Genomic DNA, 19,239 nt, shown 5'->3' on the forward strand with positions numbered 1-19,239 from the left:
CCCGGGGGTGTGCCCACCCTTTTCAGGCGTGCACCCCGCACTCTGCCCGTAGGGTCCTGCCCCTGTTTTGGGGTTCTCCTCCCGCGCTGGGAGGTTCACCCCGCTCCTTTCGCCGTCCCCCTTAAGCAGCCGTCGGGGCGTGCAGCCACCTTAAGGGAGCCCCTCCCCCGGCGGGCTGGGACGAGCCCTCCCCCTCCCTGCCCGCCGTCCCCTCCCTCGCCGGCCCGGCCCCGCACGGCCCCGCACGGCACTGGGGGGTTGCCATGACAAGCATTTTCTCCCGCTAGCTCCGGGAACGTTCCCCCTCCATCCCATGGCCAGTCGCGGGGGCTCCGCCGCCAGCCGGGCGCCGTGGGACCGGAGCCGGTGAGTGAGCGGGGGGACCCCGGCAGCGCCGCACGGGGGTCCCGCGGGGGGTTGAGGTGCTGGGGAGGGGGGGGGGGGGACACACGGGAGTGGCGTGGGGTGGTCTCGGAGGGGGTTCTTTGTAGGGGCGGCGGGCGCGGGTGGGTGGGAGCATCGCTGCCACCGCTCTGCCGGGGCGGGTGGGGCGCGGGCAGCGGGGATTTCACCCGCCCCGCTCCGTCCCAGTGCAGCAGGTGGGATGGGGGAAGGGGGCTTGGCGTGGGTGCCTAGAGCATGGGGGGGGGCTCGGCGTGGGACCCCCCGACCTCAATCCCACGTGGGAGAGGGGTGGGGTGATGGGATGAGCGCGGTCCGGCCGCTCTGGGGTGTTGGGGGGGGGGGGGGGGTTGCGGGGCGTGCAGCCCCCAACCATCTTGTGGGGGGTAACTCCGGCAGCCCCCCGGTATTTGGGGTGGGGGGAACGCTCCGGTCGGACCCTACAACTTGTTGCCTGCCCTTGAGGCGGGGGAGGGGGCGGGCGCGGGGTTCCCGCTCGCGCGTGTTGCTGGATTTTTGGGAGGCAGCGAGTTGTGGCATTGCGGGGAGGAGGAGGAGGATGATGGAGGAAGGAAGAGGCGGGGGAAGGGGAGGGGGGCTTGCGGCAGCCCAAGGACAGAGCGGGGAAGGTGCTGCGTGGGTGGGTTTGGGGTGGTTTTTTCCCCACCCGTGGGGCAGCAGGGGGGGCTCTGCTCCCTGCCTGGAGTGACTCGGGTGGGGTGGGTGGGATGCAGCGGGGAGGGTGGGATGCAGCGGGGAGGTGCGTGGGGGTTGCCCACGCCACGGCTGGGCACGTCCCCCTCCTGCCTGCACCAATCCAGCTGGGCAGAGCCACGGCAGAAAACAGGAGTGGGGAGGCGGAAAATAAATTAAAAAATAAATCAGGAAATCTATAGGAAAGCCGGCCAGGCTCTGGCCTCGTCCGCCTCCTCCTGCCTCTGCCCCCAGCGCTCTCCCTGCATCCCAGCCCCGGCTCTGGAGCCTCCCAGCATCCCTGGCCTGGCTCGGTGGGTCCGTGCCCCCCGTGGGCTGCCCGGCGGCGGGGGCGGGGGGGGGGGGCTGTGCGGAGCTGGGTGGTCCCTCCCTGCTTCGCCAGAGGCGAGTGGAGATGTTGGGAGGGGAGGAGGGACAATAGGTTATTGTGCTCTTATCTCTGGAGACCTGAGCTTGGGTGGGGGTTTGCATTGCGAAGCTCAAACCAGTGCAGCCAGTTTCTGCCCGTGGCCGTGGACAGGCAGCCCTGGACGTGGGTGGACGGGCAGGAGCCGAGGGCAGCGAGCTGGGGTGGAGGTGAGTGCTCGGAGCTCGCCACGGGGCACGCAGAGCCGTCCTGGGGCCGGGGGACCCCGAGCTGAGCCCCCCCCCCCCCCCAACCCAAACCCCCCTCGGGCTGCGTGGACAAGGCAGGGGCTGCACCGCTGCCTGCGCCCTGCCTGGCTCCAGACACTGCCCTCAATCTTTCGCTTCTCTGAGCACTGAAACGCACCTAAATTATTAAATCATGAGCGAGAGAGGCTGACGCCCCCGCGCTCCGCCAGCCCCACCCCGCCGCGCCCCGGGGATCCCTCCCCGGCCCCGGGCTTCCCTCCCCGGCTGCCCCCTCGGGTGACCCCCCCCCCTCGGAATCCCACCCGTGGGCTGGCTGCTGGCTCAGGGGGGCTGCAGGTGCCCCTCGTATGTGGGGGGTGGAGGACCCTCCCTCAATGGTGGGCGCTGGGTAGGCTTGGGGGCTTCCCAAATTCCACGCTGTGACTCCCTCCGGCCGGGCTGGATTGACTTGGATACGCGGATCGCCGTGGCACGGGGAAGGTGCCAGTGCCGGGATGGTGCAGGTGGAGCTGGGAAGCGCCCAGGGCGGGCAGGAGGCAGCGCTTCCCCGTTCCTCCCCTCGCACCGCGCATTCCCCGCGGGCTCCGGCCCCGTCCCACCCTGGCCGCCGGCGGGGCCGTGCCTGCCGCTCCCCGTGCGAGCCCCGGCTCCTTCCGTGCCTCCTTCCCGGCTGGAAAAGCGCTGGGAAGTGCTGGAGCGCTTGCAGGTAGAGAGGTTTGAGAGGGCGCAGGCTGTTGTTGGGTGTTGGTTTCTTTTTTTTTTTTTATCCTTTTCCTTTTTTTTTTTTTTTTCTGTTTTCGCTTGCGATGATGACGGAGGGAATTCCCTGCGCTGCCGGCTCGCCGCTCGCGTGCCGTGGGTCCGCATCTCTTCCCGGGGGATCTGTCGCTGTCACCCGAGCCTTGCAGCCTCCGGAGCCGGGAGCCGCCGAGCCCGAGGCCCCGGGCAGAGGCCGGGCAGGGCGGGGGCAGCCGAAGGATGGCACAGGTCCTTGGGCAGGATGAGTAAGAGCAGGGAGGGACGGCTGCTCCTCTTCACTATTGTTCAGCAGTCCAAAGAGCCGGGGTGGAGCTGAGCCTGGAGTTTCCCCTTGTCCCCAAGCCCTGGGAGACAGGGAGTCCTTCCCTGCCTGCCCCCTGCTCCTTCCCTGCCCTCCCCTCGCCGGGGCCGCGGATTCACCGCGCGTTCCCCGCTCCTCTCTCGGGTTGTGGTTTTGGTTGGTTGTTTTTTTTTTTTTTTTTCCTTTTCCTGTTTTCTCCTCCCTGCTAGGCCACGAGCGGAGTTTTCCCGCAGTGGCCACACTCGCCCGTTCCAGCAGCGCGGGATGGAGCCTGCGGGGACTCGGGGACGCAAATCCTGGCGGTGCGGGGCACTTGCGGCCACCGCCCGCTTGCTGCTGCTGCTGCTGCTGCTCCCCGCGCAGGGCCCGGGGAAGGGCTGGCAGCTCTGGCTTCCTCCTCGCCCACGGCTCCTCCCCGCCGGGCAGGGCTGCGCCGTGCTGGGAAAGGAGCCAGCGGAAAACCTGGGGTGAAAGCCCGGAGATCCCGCTGGGCTCCGGGAGTGGCTGGGGCAGGGACGTGGAGCCCAGGGAGGGATGCTCGGTGTGGCCGTGGCAATGGGATGCAGATCCTTTGGGAAGTGACCAGTGATGAGAGTGACCATGGCAATGGGATGCAGATCCTTTGGGAAGTGACCAGTGATGAGAGTGCCCATGGCCCATGGTCCTTTGGGAAGTGACCGATGGCCAGTGTGACCATGGCCATGGGAAGTGACCAGTGGTCAGCATGACCACAGCAGTGGGATGCAGGTCCTTAGATGGGGACGTGGCTAATGGTCAGTATGACCACGGCAATGGGATGCAGGTCCTTAGATGGAAAGTGGCCACTGCAGCACAAGCGGTGCCACTTCCCTGGTGGTCCCCACCTCCCCTGGCTTGCTGGGAACTCCAGGATCGGGGGATGCTGCTGGATGCCTGCAGCATTCCCGGTAAGGAATGGCTGTTCTGGCACAGCCGTGGGGATCTGGTGTGCAGAGGAGGAGATAAATCAGTGGGGGCGAGCTGGGAATTTGAACCCATCCCTCTCCCCCTCGTGCTGTGCTGGGTGGGAACAGGGATCCAATGGGTGGTGCTGGTGCTGGAGATGCTCCTGAGGGAAGCAGCGTTGATGGCAGAGGGTGGCAGAGCTGTCCCCAGCCTCCCTCCTCTCCACTTTGGTGCAGGCAAAGGTGATCAGCGGGGGGACAGGGACAGGCAGGTGACAGGGTCCTGCCCAGCCCAGAGCTCCCCACTGGTTTTCCCAGTGCCACTGGGACAGGGAATGTGTTTTGGGGTGCGGGGCCAGCCTTGGGGTCCCTGGGAGCAGTCGGGTGACAGGCACGTTCCCTGTCACCTCCTGCCAGCGCCGAGGCCGAGCTAATGAACCCTGTGACTTTGATGTTTTAATTAGTTGCTCTTGGCTTTAATGCACGGCGATAATAGAGTTTCCATGGACTTCTAAACCCTGCCCCTCTGCTGGATCATTAGGAAAAGGGAAAAGAGACAGAAGGGAAGCCTGGATAGGGACAGGAGGGAAGCTTGAGCCCTGCAGAGCAAATGACACCCGCTGAGGCGTCACCCACCCGGCTGGTGACTCCTTTAAACCGCTAATTAAGCACCTCAAATCCTGGGAGAGCTCTCTGTGAGTAACAGCTGAGCTCAGAGTCCTCCTGCGTTTGTGAGCTTCGGGGAGGGGTGTCGGATTTGAACGTGGGAAGCCGATGCACAGCCCTGGAATCAGGAGTTGGGGCTGTGGGATTCCCTTCTGGGCTGGCCCTGCTCCCTCCAGGGCAGCCAGGCCACTGCAGCCCAGGCTGGTGGTGAGGGACATAGGGATCCTGGTGGGATGCTGAGTGCTCCTGAGCAGCTTCCCTGGGATTTCTGGGCTTCTGGATCATGGCATCAAGTCCTAAATGGGGACCTAAACAGGGACCAGGAGGGTGCAGGCTGGGGAGGGGACACACAGCTGGGACACCAGCAGCCCTCTGCCCAAATCCCGCAGCTTCGGAGCGAGGGAAAGGGACGTGGGAAGGATCATCCGGCGCCAACGGGAGAGCTCCCGGCCTCGGGAATCCCTTCCTTCCCTGCGGCACGAGGGGCTGTGGCAGCCCCTGGGGCCACACCAGCACCCCACTGCAGGGCCCGGGCCTGTCCCCTGCCACCCCCGCCCACTGCGGCCACCCGGGGCCGGGCCCTGGCGTGTCCCCAACGGGGGGAACTCCTGCCCAGGGCGGCGGCAGCAGCAGCCAAGGGGAAGCTTGGGCCAAGTGTCCGCGTTTTGTGCTGACGGGGAAACTTTTCCTTCGACGCTTCCACGGCCGGGATGAGTCGGCAGCTGGGGCTGAGCCGAGCGGGGTGCCGGGGGCGAGAACCAGCCGCGATTTTCCCATTCCGTGCCGGATCCCTGCGTTTTCCTGCCGCCGAGGCAGCCGTGGGCTGCGGGAAGAAGCAGCGAGCTGCGGCTGAGCCCGGGCAGAGCGCGTAGGAGTCCCCACCCGGAAGAGTTTGTCCGGCGGGGCCGGGCAGGGAGGAATCCGATCCCTCCTTTTCCCAGGCTGGGATCCCAGCGCGCTTGGCTTCTCCTCCGTGGCCTTGGCCGGCTCCCCGCTGCCGAACCCCCTCCAGCGTGGGTCTGGCCCCCCGCTCCTCCCGCCGGGCCGGGAAGGGTCCCGCAGCAGCGATTCCCGACATCTCCTCTTTGTCTGCGGCTCGCAAAGGTCAGCCCTGCCTCGCTCCGTTAAGGAGCTGTAAATAATCCCGCTGCTTGTGCCGCGGGGCCCCGGCTCCAGGGCTGAGCCCAGCATCCTCCTCCTCCTGCCCGGGCCCAGGAGCCGTGCCAGGGGAGGTGATGCCAGCCCGGGGGGGACGCAGCGCTGCAGAGCCGGGGGCAGCGGGGTGCGGGAGGCTCCGGGGCTTCTCGCTGCCGGGGGGGGGAAAGCGGCGTGTCCCATGCCAAGGGCAAGAGTCGGGATGGCTGCTCCCGGCTCCTGCCTTCTCCAGGCTAAAAATAAGCCGCTGGCCCTCACCGTGCTGCCTCTGCTGGGTCTGGGGGGGGGTGGAGGTGGGCAGGGGGTGAATGCAGGCGCCGGGGGGAGCGCGGGGCAGCGCAGCCCCGCGGGGCGGTGGCAGGGCCTGTGTGGGGTTGGAAGTGACCTTTGCTCTTTGAGCATCGGGGTCGGTGATCAGATTTGCAGGTCCGGGCTCGGATTTCGGGCAGAAGGTGTCTGATTTTCGAAGATGCTAATTAAGGACCCTGCTGCGGCAGCTGGAGCTTTACTGTCCCTTCGTCACCCCGGGAGGTGCCCGTGGCCCCTGGAATGCCCTCGGCTTTTCGATTCTCGCCTTTTGTTCCTGCCTGGGAATGCCGATGCCTCGCCTCTGCGGGGCTCCAGCCTTTCCAGAGGCTTGGCGGCGTGGCCCTCGTGGCATTCCAGCTCCTCGCCTCCCTTCCCACCTTCTCGCCAGCTTCTTAAAAATAACCCCGTGTTGCTGAAGAGCTGCTGGGAGCACATCCCGGGATCCGGTGGGAAAGCTGTTTTCCTGCTCCTGCCGTCCCACAGGCAGCCCAGGGACACCGGGATGAGCGAGGAGATGGCTCCGTCCTCCAGCGTTGTCCCCTCTCCTCCTTGTTCTGCCGAAGCCCCCCGATTTTGGGATGAGCCGGGGGAAATGGGATGGCTCCGAGCGGGATCTGCCGACTGTGGAATTCGTGTGGCACCTGCACAGCTCAGCCCGGCTGCGTCCCAATCCCCGCCGTGACGGATCGCTGCAGCTGGCAGCCGGCAGCGCGTGGTGCCGAGAGCTTCCCGGAGCTTCCCGCTCCAGAGGGGCTTCCTGCCGGAGCCGGGCACGTGGCCGTGCCAGCAGCACAGATCCGGCACGGCCTCGGTGACGGGGACACGCCTGGGGGTGACCCGGGCTGGGAGGGAGCTTGTGCTCCGGCGTGAACCTGAGTTAAACATTATTCCTGCCTCTGGAGCAAGGGAGGGATTAGTGCAAGGAGGGAGAGCTCGGTGCAAGGAAGGGGATTGCAGGGAAATGAGGGCAGGCTGGATTTGTGGCCGTGCCGGCAGCTGGGAATGCCAGGGTGGTGCTGGAGGAGCCCCGGGATGACCGGAGCAAGGCTGGAATCGTGCCTGGCAAGCGTGGCAGTGCGGATGGCAGCCTCTGGAGCAGCAGGAAAGCTGGAATGACAACCGGGATATATCCCGATGGGCACAGGCCTGGCTGCTGAATCAGCTGTGGGGAGCTGGGATCAGAAACTTGGCCGGGCTGGGAGAAGCTGGGAAGCGTGGCTGGGATCTTTCCTGGGTGTCCCGGTGCAGACGTGGCTCTGAGTCACCACATCCTGCCTGGGAAAGGTTTGGGTCCCCGCACTTCCATCCGAGCAGCCAGGCAGGGCTCTGGGATGGGCCCTTGGAGGGTCCTGCTGGATTCCTTGTGGGAGCAAGGCCGTGCTCATCCCTAGGGATAAATCTGTGGGGCTGGGGGCCGCAAAGCCCCGTGTCCAGGCTGGAGCTGGGAGAGGGTGAAGCTCCACATCCTGCATTTTCCAGTGTGACTGGTGCTGGCTATTTTTAGTTGTCCAAATTAAGCTCGCCTTAAATGCTGTCTTTTGAGGTTTCTCTGAGGGAGGAGGCCTGCAGTGGTGTTATTTCCCCAGTGACGGATTGCTCTCCAATCTGACCCCAGCTGGACTGGCCAAAAAAACGAAGGGAAGGAGCAAAGCTGTGGCTGGGAAGCGTCTCCTCCCTGCCTGAGGGTGTTTCCCGAGTCAGCAGGAGATTTCCCAGGGAAAGGGGGGAGGGAAAGGAAGGAGAAAGCAAACAGCTGAGCCCTGCTCGCATCCCCATGGGGAAATCCAGCTGGAAAACCTCATCCCGCTACCTGCTCCGGCATCCCCGGGGTGTGCCGTGCCCCTGGGTGTTCCACAGGGTGTTAAATCCATGGATTTCTCATCCCAGCGGCGTTTTGGATTTACTGGAGCGTGCTGGGTGCTGGCTGGGGCTCCTGGAGGAGGTGGAAAAGGCTGGAGCCACGGGCAGGGTGCTGAGGTGTTGCTCCCTGTTTTGGGGGAAGCTCATCCAGAGGGGGCTGTCCTGGTATCCAGCGGATTCTCCAGGTGCAGCCGATCCCACGGGCCCGGCTCTGCTGAGCCCAAAGCCATCCACGCCGTGCGCCAGCTCCGTATCCCCCGCTGGATTCTGCCGTGCCGGCTCCTGACCCGCTGCCTTCCATCCCTTCCCATTCCTCGCTTCCCTCCTTGGCATTGTTTTCCCACCTCTCCCCATCCCTGGATGCGCTCCGTGCCTGTCTCGCCTCACCGGGCACCCGCTGGAGCATCCCACGCCTGGAGCCGGGTGCAGGAATGGCCTTTCCTCCTCCTCTCTCCCGTCCCTGCCCGCAGCAGCCGGGTGTTTCCGTGCAGGTCAGCAGCCAGGGGATCCTCCGGCTCCTGCAGTCGGACGTGAAATGCATCGAATCCCGGGAAGATGCTGCAGATGGAATTTCTGCAGCGCCCGGAGGAGGGAGGGGACGGGGCTGTGCGGCCCCAAGGGCAGGCACGGCCCGGAGTGAGGAGCTGGAAGTGTTTCCTGGCGCTTCCACGCACGGGACTGTCCCTTTTCCCTCTGGAAAGGACAATGAGGGAGCCTCCCTTCCTCCTGCCGCTCCCCCGGCCGCAGCTGCCTGCGCAGCCCGGCCGCGTTGTGTCCCAGTCCCCGGGACCTTGCTGGGATCTGTCCCCTCTTGGGATGATCCTTTGGGCACAGGATCGCTGGGAAGGGACCCAGGAAGAGCCAGCAGGGAGCAGAGGGATTTTCCCAAATCTCAGCATCCTCACCTGGGGCCTGCCTCCCTTCGGGGGAGGCCGAGGTGGTGCTGGGGGACCCCAGACGGTGCTGGAGCACCCCGGCCCAAGCTGCCACCCTGCATTCCCGCTATCCTCGTTATTCCAGGAGCAAACTCACCGCCCAGCCCCTGCCTGGGCTCTGTGGAAGGTGCACAGGCTGATGGAGAGGGAGGGGAAGGTGCCTGATGCTGCAGGGAAAATGCAGGAGCCAAGATCTTGGGAGTGGGGGCGATTCGGGCAGGCAGAGCAATCCCGGTGGGACAGCTGGGCCGCAGGGAGAATCCTGCCCGTGCGAAGCCCTGGCACGGCGGGTGGGATCGGCATTTTTCCAGCGGGGTGGGAAGCAGGAATCAGCACCCCGAGGTGCGGCCACGCGGGGCTGCGGCGTCCAAGGGGATCCCTTGCTGTATTCCTGGGATCCCACGCTGTATTCCTGGGATCCCTCGATGTATTCCCCTCGCTATATTCCTGGGATCCCTCACTATATTCCTGGGATCCCTCACTGCATTCCCACAGATCCCTCGCTGTATTCCTGGGATCCCTCGCTGTATTCCCACAGATCCCTCACTGTATTCCTGCAGATCCTGCACTGCATTCCCGCAGATCCCTCCCTGCATTCCCACAGATCCCACACTGCATTCCCATGGATCCTGCGCTGTATTCCCGCAGATCCCTCCCTGTATTCCCACAGATTCCTCTCTGTATTCCCACAGATCCCACACTGCATTCCCATGGATCCTGTGCTGTATTCCCACAGATCCCTCCCTACACTCCCACAGATCCCTCCCTGCACTCCCACAGATCCCTCGCTGTATTCCTGGGATCCCTCACTGTATTCCCACAGATCCCTCCCTGCATTCCCACAGATCCCACACTGCATTCCCATGGATCCCTCCCTGCATTCCCACAGATCCCACACTGCATTCCCATGGATCCCTCACTGTATTCCCACAGATCCCTCCCTGCATTCCCACAGATCCCACACTGCATTCCCATGGATCCTGTGCTGTATTCCCACAGATCCCTCCCTGCATTCCCACAGATCCCACACTGCATTCCCACGGATCCCGTGCTGTATTCCCGCAGATCCCTCCCTGCATTCCCACAGATCCCACACTGCATTCCCATGGATCCCGTGCTGTATTCCCGCAGATCCCTCTCTCCGTCGGCCTCTGGCGCCGCTCCCTGCCAGCGCAGCGCCCCTAACACCCGGATTTTCCCGCTAATCTGGGCCCTATCGCTGCTAAAGCCGCAATTATCCCGGGATTAGCGCTGGTGCTTAGAGACCCACCTGGGTCCGTGCCGGCAGGGCAGGGCCGTGCCAGAGCTCCCGCGGCTCCAGCTCCGGCCAGGACACAGTGGCCGGTGGCTGCTGTCACCTCGGGTGACCCCAGGGCTGCGTTGTCCCTCTCCTTTGGAGGCTGGGCAGAGGCTGTGGGGTTTTTGGGGGGCGTTGCTTGCGGGGTGAGCCCCCCCCGGCAGCGCCGTGTCCTTGTCCCCGCTGTGTCACGTCCTGGCTCTGGAACTCAGCCTGAGCTCGGCAGCCAAGGCCAGGTTGGACGGGGCTTGGAGCGCCCTGGGATAGGGGAAAGTGTCCCTGCCCATGGAATGGGATGAGCTTTAGGGTCTCTTCCATCCCGAACATTCTGGGATTCCATCTCAGTGTCATTGTAGGTGGTTTTTTTTTGTTTTTTTAGGGATGGGGGATGACCCGGAGCACCCCGAGCTGGGATTTATGGCACAAAGGGCTCTGGCAAAGCCTGGCTCGGGGCTGGAAGGCCCCATCCCTCCTTGCAAAGATGTGGGAGGTGGGAGCCGCGCCAGCAGCTCCGTGCTGGCACTGGAGGGAAGGGATATCCCAGTTTGCCGGGGTTACTGGTGCAGCTGGGAGGCTCTGGGGCCTTGGGAGAAGGGAACGTGTGGGGTTGGACGTGGCACAAACAGGATGGGAGGTCAGGACTGTGCCGGGAGCTCCGGGCTGTGGGACAGGGGTGTGGTGGTGGGGCTGGGAATGACTGACAGGGATGGGAATGACTGACAGGGCCAGGAATGATTGACAGGGCCGGGAATGATTGACAGGGCCGGGAATGACTGACAGGGCCGGGAATGACGGCCCAACGCTCCGTGGCTCCAGATGGGGGTGGCTGTGCTGTGGCAGCAGGACAAAGCCCAGTTTTAGGGAGCAAATGCAGTTGGGAGCAATGCCCGTGATGAGGATGAGGATGATGGTGGTGCCTGTCCCCAACTCGGCGACTTTTCAATATTAATCAGCACTTAATTAAAGCACGCTAACGGTTTTTAATTGCCCTGAGCCCCGGGACAGGCCCCGGTAACCGGGAGTGTGGTGCCCGCTCTGGATTACGGCAGTGCCTGGCGCTGGTGGGAAGCCCAGCTCGAACAAAGCGCCTCTGAAAAGCACAATCCAGGGTTTTTCCAAGGGTTTTTTCCATCCCCCTGGACGCGGGACGAGAGAATTCCCCCAAAACACCGGTGGGATTCAGCTGGGAGAGGCAGGGCCGGGCTGCCAGCGTGGGGTGAGACCCTGTGGGTCACCCCCTGAGTGGGTGGGTGCTCGGGATGGGTGCCCAGGACGGTGCCCCTTCCCTTCCAGCCCCTCCCACCCACCCTGGCATCCCTCGCCGTGCCTTCCTGGCGTTTCCCACCCCCCCAGCCCCGCTCTCAGATTTGCTTTCGTGTTTCTTTTCCAAGCCGATTCCTGCTGTTTACTTAAATCCTCGCCTCTCCCGCCTGGGGGAGGGGGGTGGGGACAGGGCAGGAGGGCCCTGGGAGGCTCCCGAGGGGTGAATGTGCCCTCTCCCACCTCATCCCGCCTTATCCCGGCTCCGAGCAGCTTTTCCTCCTCCTTGCCCTGCCCCTCCCCGTGCTCTCCTGGCCCATCTGGCTCTTCCCTCCTATTTATTTTCCATATTTTCCACGCTCCCATTCGCCTCTCCCGCCTGGATTTATTTTTTTTATTTTTTTTTTTTTTTGGGGGGGGGGAATCTCCACGCTGCCACCACGGGGCTTTTTTAAGATTTATTTGTTCATTTGTTTTGTCGGGTTTTTGTTGTTGTTGTTGCTGCTTTTTTGCCGTGTTGTTTTTCTCGGCGAGGGTCTGGATTTGGGGATGGGTTTGGTTGTTGGCTTTTTTTTTTTTTTTTTCCCCTCCACCTCTGGGATAAAAATCGCCTTTCGCTGCGCTCTCCCTCCTCGCCTGGCTCCCTTTAATTAGACTCCTTACTGCATGGAACAGTTCGCAGTTATATATGGAAAACAGCCCACACTTTCCCAGGAGCGGGGCATGTTGGGAAGGGAAACGGGAGCAGCCGGCGCGCTCTTCCCTGGGAGCCGCGTGTGTTTTTCCTATCGCTTTTCCCGACTTTATTTTTTAACCCTTTGCAGCAGCGAAAGGGGCTCGCAGCCCTTTTTTTTTTATTTTATTTTTTATTTTTTTATTTAATTTTTTCCCTTCTCCTAACCCTCCCCGCCCCGCCCCATCCCTTGGTGCCGCCTCGCCGCTGTAGTTTGGAAAAAAATCCCCCGCTCGGCTCGTGCTTTTTGGATGGGAAAAGATGGATTTGCAGCCCGAGGAGCGTGGAGAGAGGGATCCGAGCTAGCCGGCATCGCCGGAGTTACCCGGTGCCCGTCAGGGATGTGATCCAGAGCGGGAATTCTCGGAGCGGAGGCGATCTCGGAGCAGGGACACCCATCCCGTCCCCCTCCCCGGCTCACGTGGTGGCGGTGGCAGGAGGGGCATCGCTGTCCCCGGCCCTTCCCCGTGTCCCCAGGGCTGCTGCCACCCTCGGCATCTGGGTGCCGGATCGCCCTTCCCGCTCTGGAATTGCTGGGATTCCCCTACAGCACATCCCAGCTTCGGGGGGGGGGGGATCCCCCGCTCTCCCAATTTCCCTGCGCTCTCCAACCGGCTCCGCCTCTCCTGCCTCAGTTTCCCCTCCCCCCGCTGTGATCCAGAGGGGGATTTTTGGGGAGGGATTCCACGGGATTCTTCACGGAATAGGGAAGAGGAAGCGGCTCCCGGCGGCGCTCCGGTGACAAGGTGAGCCACCAGGTGCTCCCCGCTGTCCCGGGGTGTCCCGGGCACCCCAAAACCCACGGGCTGCCCCTCTTCTCCTCCTGCCTTCCCCAGGCAGCCGATGCTTCTCCTGGCTGCTGCTGGAGGAAGTGACGGGATCTATTTTCAGCCCCCAGGGATCTTTGGGGTAGGAATCCCCTGTCCCTGTGTAATCCTGCTAAAAATACCGTGCCCGTGTCCGCGTGTCCTGCCCGGTGGCTCTCCCGTCCCCCAGGGCGTTGTTTTGCCTCTCAGACTCCCCTCTGCTCTGCTTCGGGCCTGGCCCGCTGGGTTTGACTTTATTTAAGCCCAGCTTAAAATTCCTGCGCTTTCTGAACGGGATGTGGGAAGGTCGGAGTGGGGATTGGTGGGGTGGGAGAGGGATGGGGCCGCGCTCAGATGAGCTGTGCTCATCCCAGTGCTCCTGAGCTGCCCCATCCCACAGGAGAGCTGGGAATGGCTGGAGCATCCCTGCCCTGGGCTGGCAGCAAGGGCTGGGCCAGGCTCTGCCCGAGCTCTGGCCAAAATCCCAGCGGATCCTGCTGGCCGTGGCCGTGGCCGTGCCCGGGAACAGCTCCGGGGCTCTGTGGGGCAGAGAGCGCCCGTCCCTCCCGGCAGAGCTCCGGGCTCTTCCCATCCTGCCCTTGGCACCATCCTGGGCTTGGATCCCGGCCCCGTGGCCTCTCCTCCAGCCTGGCCAGCACGGACACTGCTCCCAGCCGTGCTCCGGGCTCTCCTGCTCCTCAGGGGCCTCCTGGCAGCGCATCCAAGAGCTGGGGGATGCAGCATCTCCCTGGGAATGGGACCCCCAGCTGCCCGTCCTGCCGGGATTCCTGGTGTCACCTCCCTCCTGTCCAGGTGTGCCAGGAGCTGGGAGGATCCAGGTCGCTTGGGATGTGGCCACAGCTCCGTGTCCATCCTGGTGGTGCTGCTGGATCAGCCCCAGGGGCTGCTTTGCTGCCCTGTTTTTATCCTCCAGTCCCGCTCTGCAATTCCAAGCTGCCCAAATCCCAGAGCTCTGCTTTGGAGTCACCCGTGGCTGTAAATCAGCACTAAGCCAAGCCCAGGATGGGTCTGGAGGTGGGAGGAGAGGTCGTGGGGGCAGCGGGGTGGGAGCTGCTGCCCTGGACGCCTCCCTGCAGCAGATTTAACCAGAGGAAAGGGAAGAGAGGAGTAAAGGGTCACCCACTGTGTGCCAGCTGGTGCCACATCGCCCAGATTTGGGTTTGGTGGGTTCCTGGTGCTGCCAGGCTGGGAAGAACCCATTTCCTGGTTCTGAATGGGATGGAGAAGGAGTGGACAAAGCCTTGTGCCGGGATCCAGGACAACCATGCCAGCCTGGCAGCACCAAGGCTCGGCCGTGTGTCACCTCAGCAGGGACAGGTGCCTGGCGGAGGGGACAGAGGGGATGCCCAGGGGATGCTGTGCCCCTGCAGAGGGTGAGGCCTGCAGGTGTTTGGTGCTGCAGGAGAGGCTGGGATTGCTCCCTGTCCTCCTGCATTCCTGCACCGGCCGTGCTACCTCGTAAAGCACAAAAGAATAATGAGAGGAGCTGCGCTGATTTAGTGCAGGCGCCGCCAGAGAAATACCAAGGCCTTAGATGGAAACATTCCCCCTGACAGCTCGCCTGGAGCTCCCTGCTTCTCCTTTGCTTCCACCCCCCCGAAATTCCTGGGCCACTGCACCCTGAGGCGCGGGGAAGCCCCGGCCGGGGGCGAGGGCAGATTCCTGAGCCCCCGGCACCGCGGCTCCGGCAGCTGCACCGGTGGCTTTGGCACATGGATGTGACGCTTTTGGAGGCCTGGGCAGCAGGAGCCGGGGCTGGCACAGCCCCTGGTGGCAGCAGGCTCGGGGCTGTGGGTTTAGGGGCTCAGGGATGCAGATTTTGGGGCTCAGGACTGCAGGATTTGGGGAGCCGCGTCCTGGAGCGCCGCATCCCCGCGAAGGCCGTGCCCAGCGTTCCGCCTCCAGCCTCTTCCCTGCCCTTCGCAGGAGTTAATTGCTGCCTTGGGCACGCCAAAACCCAGCAGCTTTCCAACGTCAATTAGCAGGAGGCAAAACAGGAGCAAAATGGGAGCCAGGGCAGCTGGAATGAGCGGGGTGGTGGTGGCCGCGTGAGTGCCCCGCGGAGTGGCCGGTGGCATTTGGGGGGAATGTCACCTCTTCCTGCTTTTTCCTTGTGCCTTCCCCGTGACCTTGGCCCTGCTGCCATCGCTCCTCTCGGTCCCACAGCCTGGCAGGAGGAAGGAGAGGAGGAGGAGGATGGTGTGACACAGCCAGGGGTGGGACAATGCTCTGGTGGCTTCCCCACCCGTGGTGTCACCTGCGTGGGGAACGAGGGTCTGCGGCCAAGGGGGTGACAGCCGGTTTGGGGACAGGCCCCCAGCCTTGTGGCCTGCGCGTGGCAGCCCCGGGGCTGTGCTGCTGGCACCGGGAATTGTGCTCCTGGCACGGCCGCGTGGGAGCGAATACTACGGGGCTGTGCCACCCGTGGGCACCGCCGCGATTCCTGCGCCGCCAGGAGCGGGGTGCCCGGTGACACCAGCGGCTCCCTGGTGACAGCGGGTGGCACCCTGAGCTTGCGGTATGCGGTGTCCCCTCCCTCGTCCCCAGCCCCGCGTGGGAGTCGGGAATTGTCACTCGTGGGAGTCGGGAATTGTCACTCGCCGGGACCCGCGGGGCTGCGGGACGAGGGGAGCCTGCCCTGCCCTGCCCTGCCCTGCCCTGCCCGCGGTGCTGCTGCGGGGGCTGGCGAGGAGCAGCCCCGAGCGCCTGATCCCGATCCCAACAGCGAATTCCCGCTGCAGGTGCCGTTCCTGGGCCGCAGCACCGGCCCCGCGCCCTGGGCTCAGCCCCTGCTCCGTGACTGGTTTGTCACTGGCTTTGTCACTGGCTTTGTCACTCGGCTGGTGACTCGGTCGGTGACTCGGTTTCCCTGGCACAGCGCTGCTGCTGCCGCGCTCCGTGAGGCCCCAGCGCTTCCTGGGCGTTTTCCCGATCCTTTTCCAGCTGCGATGCCCGCGGGGGGGGACGCGTTTATTCCCCCGACTCCTGCAGGATTCCGGCTGGGAGCTCCTTCCCCCTCTGCACCGCGAGGCAACGAGGGGGTCTGGCCGTCTCCCCGTGCCGGGCTTTGGCTCTGGAGTGTCCCCAGGTGTGGCGGGGGTGGCACCGGGGGCGTTCGGCGCTGCCGGGTGCGGGGGGAGCCCCTCCGGGCAGGGAAATGTCGCTGTCCCCTCCCCTGGCGCGCACGCCGGAGGAAGCGGATGCTGCGGTGGGAGGAGGCACCCGGAGTGCCGCGGGTGCCACAGGTGCCCGTCCCCGGGAGCCCCGGGCGGCCACCGCTTCTGCTTTGGCCACCCGGGGCAAGGAGCGGGGCGAGGGGACGCCAGCGTGACCGGGGGGAAGGGGACAGATCGCGCTGAGCTGGACGGATGCTGGCGCAGGGTCCGTGAGTGGCCGGAGGGCTCTGTCCGGGCTGTCGCAGCCTGGCCTTGTCCCCTCTGCCTCTCCGTGGCACCGCGGGATGGAGGCTCTGGCACCGTGACCTTCGCTGCCCTTCCCACCTCTGCCACCCTGCCCCTCCTCCCTTGGTGGCTGCCGCGGGGGAAGCTCTTCATCCCCAGGGTGACAACCCTCGCCGGGATGTCCCCTGACCCTCAGAGCCAGCCCCGAGCATGAGGTTTGTCACCCTGAGCCACTGCCTTGTCTCCTGGCCGCCGCAGGAGGTGACACCCCCGCCGTGTCGCCTGCGGGTGGCCTCGCGGGGCGCCCGGCGCCGGAGGGGTTAAGCAGGGAAGGCTTCCCCTGCCAGGGGTGTTGCTGGGAACAGGCAGGAGCGGGAGCGGGAGCCATCTGCACATTGCGATTTGGTGAGTGTTGCAGGGGAGGGGCCCCCGGCCGGGCCTCGGGGTGCTGGGGCCGCCCCGCTGCCCGCGGTGCGGGGTGGGGAGGGGGTTGGGGACCCCATAAAATCCCCCCTAAAAGCCCCACAGAATTCCCCCAAGAGCCGCTGTCAGCGCGGGCCGGGCGCCGCGTGCTCCACGTGGCCGGGTGTCCGTGGCCAGCGTGGGGCACGGACCCGGCTCAGCCCCGGTGGGGGTGGTTGCCCTCCCTGTGCCCCCTCCCCCGTGGCTCTCCGTGCCCTCCCTGTCCCCAAGGCTGTCACCTGTTGGAATGGGGCACCAGAGCTGTGCCCAGCTCCCAGCACAGCAGCCCCCCCCTGGTCCCACATTCCCACTGGGAAGGTGTCTCCTCCCTCTCCCAGGGGTTCCGAGGGGGTCTCGTCCCCTCCCCAAACCCCTCCCCCGCTGGCGGCAGCACCCGATGTGTCTCTCCCCGGTGATTTCCTCCCTGGATTCAGCCATTCCAGAGGATTTTCCTCTCCCTCTCCCCTCCCGGCGCCGCTCCCACGTGGGCGCAGGCTCCCAGCAGCCCGGCGGGGTCCGTGGGGTGGGCAGGGAGAGCGCTGCGGCCTCTCCAGGGACGATTCCCAGCCGGCAGGGCAGGGAAAGGTGCCCCAGGCCCGTTTTTCCTGCTTTAATTGGCTACTTTGGCTCTTGGAGTCCTTGTGTCCGTCTGGAGATCTGTCCCTGCAGCCTCCCTCATCCCACTGCAGACTCAGCTTCGGATTCCCAACGAGAAAAACCTCAAACCCGAGCCGAGGAAGGGTAATTTTGAGGGAGTTGGTTTGAATTTTATTTTTTTTTTAATTGTTGTTTTTTTTTTCCTCTCCCTCCCCACTTGGCAACGTAAACAGCAATCCTGAGAGCTTTACATTGAGTTTGCCATGGCAACCTCCAGCAGCCCAGCGTTCCCAACACCCCATTCCCAAGGTGGGAGAGGAGATGGACCCCGCTGGGCGCTGCTGAGGGGGGCAGCGTGTGGGGCTGGGATCCAAGAGCTTGGGAGAGGCGATTCCACCTCGATCCAACCTGATCCAAGCTGGGATTTGTGGCCCTGGGCAGGGAATGTGGTGGCTGGTGATGCTTTTCCTCAGCACGGTGCTGTCTGCGCTGGCTGGTGGGAGATGTCCCAGCTGGAGGAGCACGGATTTCATCCTCCTCCATGGATCAGTGGGAAACAGGGATTTCAGGATTTCATCCCTGAGCTTGGGCAGGGATTGCTCCATCTCTGATCATCCGTGGGAGGACGGAGCAGCGCTCCCGTCTGTCCGCCGGGATATGATCCGATGTCCTGAGCCAGGACGATTTTTGTCCTTGCCCAAGGACTCAGCCACGGCTGCTGCCAGGCTCTGGGTGCCATCTGTGGTGCCACCAGCATGGCAGCAGGGCCACCCGTGGCGTGGCTGAAGGTGCCACTTGTGGCATCTCCAGCTGATTGCTTTCTCCTCCTTGCTTTTTGAGCGCGTTCCTGTCCCCGAGGTTAAATCCAGCAGGTCCTTTCCTCGTGCCTGGGGCTGGGGTGGGCACGGAGAACTCTCAGGTGGTGGCCAGGCTGTGGGCACTGTCCCTGGCAGGACAGACTCAGGTGGTGGCTTGGCTGTGGGCACTGTCCGTGGCAGGATGAAGGTGCTGAGTGGTGGCTTGGCTGTGGGCACTGTCCCTGCCAGGACAGAGGACACTCAGGTGGTGGCCTGGCTGTGGGCACTGTCCCGGGCAGGACAGAGGATGCTCAGGTAGTGGCCTGGCCGTGGGCACTGTCCCTGCCAGGATGAAGGTGCCAAGTGGTGGCCTGGCCGTGGGCACTGTCCCTGGCAGGACAGACTCAGGTGGTGGCTTGGCTGTGGGCACTGTCCCTGCCAGGACAGAGGACGCTCAGGTGGTGGCCTGGCCGTGGGCACTGTCCCTGCCAGGATGAAGGTGCTGGATGGTGGCCTGGCTGTGGGCACTGTCCCTGCCAGGACAGAGGACACTCAGGTGGTGGCCTGGCCGTGGGCACTGTCCCTGCCAGGACAGAGGACACTCAGGTGGTGGCCTGGCTGTGGGCACTGTCCCTGCCAGGACAGAGGACACTCAGGTGGTGGCCTGGCCGTGGGCACTGTCCCTGCCAGGACAGAGGACACTCAGGTGGTGGCCTGGCCGTGGGCACTGTCCCTGCCAGGACAGAGGACACTCAGGTGGTGGCCTGGCCGTGGGCACTGTCCCTGCCAGGATGAAGGTGCTGGATGGTGGCCTGGCTGTGGGCACTGTCCCTGCCAGGACAGAGGACACTCAGGTGGTGGCCTGGCCGTGGGCACTGTCCCTGGCAGGACAGAGGATGCTCAGGTGGTGGCCTGGCCGTGGGCACTGTCCCTGGCAGGACGGAGGTGCCATGCAGCCGTTTATTATTCCGGGCAGGTTCGGCTGCAGCACCGAGGCGGCTCCGCTGCTCCTCGCCAGCCGCTGCTCCTGCCTGGAGCCTGCACTGCTCCTTCCTCCCCTCACACCCCGGGAGGCTCCGGGGCCTTATCCCAAACTCGTTGTCCAGCTCGGGGGTGGCATTTGGGAGGTGACACAGCCGCTGTCACAGGGGAACTCGGGATCCCACTCCTCTCCCACCTGGGATGTTTTCTTCCCAAGGGGAGCACTTGTTCCTCCCCAGGGTCTG

The 19,239-nt window shown here is 64.5% G+C and overlaps 1 protein-coding gene across 7 annotated transcripts in view; it reads left to right on the plus strand.

Annotated features, from left to right (window-relative positions):
• Positions 1–223: 223 nt before the first annotated feature.
• Positions 224–19,239, plus strand: part of ATP2B4 (ATPase plasma membrane Ca2+ transporting 4) — a 61,061-nt gene continuing 42,045 nt past the window's right edge. For 5 of the 7 annotated variants that reach the window (XM_068996019.1, XM_068996013.1, XM_068996017.1 and 2 more), the window contains exon 1: positions 224–366. The gene's annotated coding sequence lies outside the window, so the exon portion shown is untranslated. Of the gene's footprint in view, positions 367–15,767; positions 15,845–16,539; positions 16,563–19,239 lie in introns of those variants that run through there. The other 2 variants (XM_068996014.1, XM_068996015.1) reach the window with 2 other exon arrangements.

Source organism: Aphelocoma coerulescens, chromosome 26 (genome assembly GCF_041296385.1).
Source record: "Aphelocoma coerulescens isolate FSJ_1873_10779 chromosome 26, UR_Acoe_1.0, whole genome shotgun sequence".
In the NCBI taxonomy this organism is placed as follows: domain Eukaryota; kingdom Metazoa; phylum Chordata; class Aves; order Passeriformes; family Corvidae; genus Aphelocoma; species Aphelocoma coerulescens.